This window comes from Etheostoma spectabile, unplaced genomic scaffold, assembly GCF_008692095.1.
Source record: "Etheostoma spectabile isolate EspeVRDwgs_2016 unplaced genomic scaffold, UIUC_Espe_1.0 scaffold00000894, whole genome shotgun sequence".
Taxonomy (NCBI): domain Eukaryota; kingdom Metazoa; phylum Chordata; class Actinopteri; order Perciformes; family Percidae; genus Etheostoma; species Etheostoma spectabile.
In genome coordinates, this window is record NW_022602661.1 from 59,987 (window position 1) to 62,908 (window position 2,922).

Genomic DNA, 2,922 nt, shown 5'->3' on the forward strand with positions numbered 1-2,922 from the left:
AATAAAGACTATTTGTGTTCCTACTCCTGCCTGCCTCCTCCTCACTGCATTTGGGTCCGATCCTCATACCCCCCCGTAACAGATGTGATGTTAACACGTAACTTCATTCGTCTTTGCTGTTGCATTGCAATAACAAATATCTACATTTGTGTAAAGTAATCGACAGGCTTTATGCCCATGTTGAGTAGGGAGATAAATGTAATGCATACCCCTACGTTTTATCTTCTTCTAATATTTATCATGAAACGAGGAAGCGATATAGCGCCCTAGTAAACAAAAAGGGAGAAAAACAGCAGCGATAGAAACAGATCAAGGGACTGAAGAGCAGGAAGAGGGAGAGCCAGAGGAGTTCTGGGAGTTTGGAGAGAGGACGTGTGATGAAAGTGAGGGCTCTGACACAGAGAGGGATATTTCAGAGGGTGAGGAAGATGAAGAAGAGGGTGAGGAAGATGAAGAAGAGGGTGAGGAGGATGAAGAAGAGGGTGAAGAGCATGAAAAAAAGAGTGAGGAAGAAGAAAACATAAATGGGACAGGGAGAGGAACAGCCAGAGGGACAGCAAGTGGATCCATGTGGATCAAGTACTGCACCATCAGGTTTGTGATGAAGAAGGTTCTTACTATTTTCAAAGCAGTGCAATTACAATTTCATTGTAGGTCTGCTGTGTGTCCTTAAAATGGTGCTTTCTGCTTTAAAATTATTTTTGTGTCAATACAGCTCTGTTTCTTTTTTATGAGTACATACTTGGACTACATTTTGAAATACATGCTGGTATACATGCATACATTGGTATTACAGTGTTACTTTTTGACTATGATTTATACCATTAGCAGTGCAAGCATTTTGCCCAGGTTTGATTTCCAGCCACCACAGTTGCATTTACAGGTTTTGAAGCCATATACAACATTAACATTACATGTTTTACCCAAGTTTCTTCTTTTAGTCAGTGATATTTCAATGTCTTAGTGGGAGTCATCCCAAAAGTATTAATAAAGATAAGTCTAAGTCTATCTCAGAAAAAAGTCTGAAAATCTGAAAATCTTCAGGGGATGTAGCTCAGTGGTAGAGCTCATGCTTTACATGTATGAGGACCTGGCATCTCCAGCAGGTATTATGGTAGAGTCTGTAAAAGAGCTGCAGAAGATATTACCTCCTGTGGTAATCTAACTGGTAGGATTATAGAACGTAGTGGTAGACTAAGACCTCCTGGGACACAAACTAAGCAGTCAGCTCTCTCTTTTATACCTCAGACCATCAGACAGGACAACAAGCACTTTAAATGTACATGTTTTACAGTTTCTGTTTTACTGTATTTATGTTCTTGTACTGTAGTGTAGTATATTTATTGTATTATGCTCCAGTTTTTAGAGGTGTTACAGCGGTTATGAGCACTGTAGTTTCTATTTTTATAGATGAAATAAACTTGACATGCCATTAAGTTTTAAGTTTACTCTTCAGCAGGTGGAGACATTTCACTTCAGACAGTTGCAGCAACAGATGCTTTGTTAAACATCAAAAGACTGGAAATAGACTTAAGTTGGTCAGTAATTGTTGCTTTTTCATCTTTATTGTGATTGTTGTGGGCCTTTCATATCACACATGTGGATATTACAAAAGAGAAAACCTGCTACAACTTGTAAAGGTTCCATGGTGTAATGGTTAGCAGTCTAGGCTCTGAATCCAGTGATCTGAGTTCAAATCTCAGTGGAACCTGTTTTTAAGCCACAGCACAGGTGAAAAAAATCAACCTTTCAACTTTCCACATCTAGTTTAAAGTAAGCTTACAGGTTTAATGTCCTTGACCATTTAGACAGTAACCATTATATTGGTGGGGGCATGTTGAGGAGTCACCTGGTTGTTAATGTAACTGGAAGGAGCTCCAAATTTGACAGTATTGACTGGAAGTGATAGTCTTTGAGTTACATGGGGGATACACACTTTGCGTTCAGTCTCGTGATCACCATAAAAATTAGGTATCACTGAAATCTGAACTTGTGTTGCTGCAGTCAGAGTATACAGTGCTCATCCTGAATGGGCCAGTATAGTGCATCAGAACTGCTTGTTGAATGGTCTATTAGCTTTGGGACCCCCCTTTCCCCACAGCTTTCAATTGTCAGATATGGGTGGGGGAGTGGGTACTGTGTCCAACCCTTTCTGTTTAAAAAAACAACTAAAGAGGTCTCTTGGATGAGAGACAAAACTTCTGCGGAGGACCTTTTACCAAGTCCAATTGCCCTCGGCCTAGTTGTGCACTTTTGGGGTAATAGCATGGATCAGGAACCAAAACGGACACATCTGGACTCAACGTGGGCGTTGTACGGCAATATTTGACACGTTTAGACCATAAAGACATTTATCAGTTTATTTCCCATCTGGCAGGTATATTTGTGGACTCGGTTGGACATTTTGAAGATAATTGCACAATGTTGACCCAATTGTCAGTCTATTTCCCATCTGGCAGGGACATTGTGGACAGAAACATTGGTGGATCTTGATTCCCACCATAGGATTTGGCCTGTTTTGCACATTGCCTTCACATCCCACGCAATGTATTGCCATTGTCAAGCACATTGCCACCCTGGTGACTTTCTTCCATGTCTCCATGAACGCCCATATATTTGGACTGACAATTGAGAATCCTTCCCTTGTTAACTATGACATGGATGACAGATAACCTGGTTATATTTTACCAAACCAGAGTGTTGATTATTGGAACAGTGGGAAGATGAAAAACAAACTATTTAAATAAACAATTTCATCAAAAGCTATTATTTGGTTTCATTTAACAAAGACATGGATTATTTTAGTATTTTGTCACAATTGGGCACAAAAATAAAAAAGACTTACTGAAGAATATAATAAGCAACTTATTTGAGTTTCAATCATTGCAGAATACTCAACTAAGTGCTGGAATTGATACGACT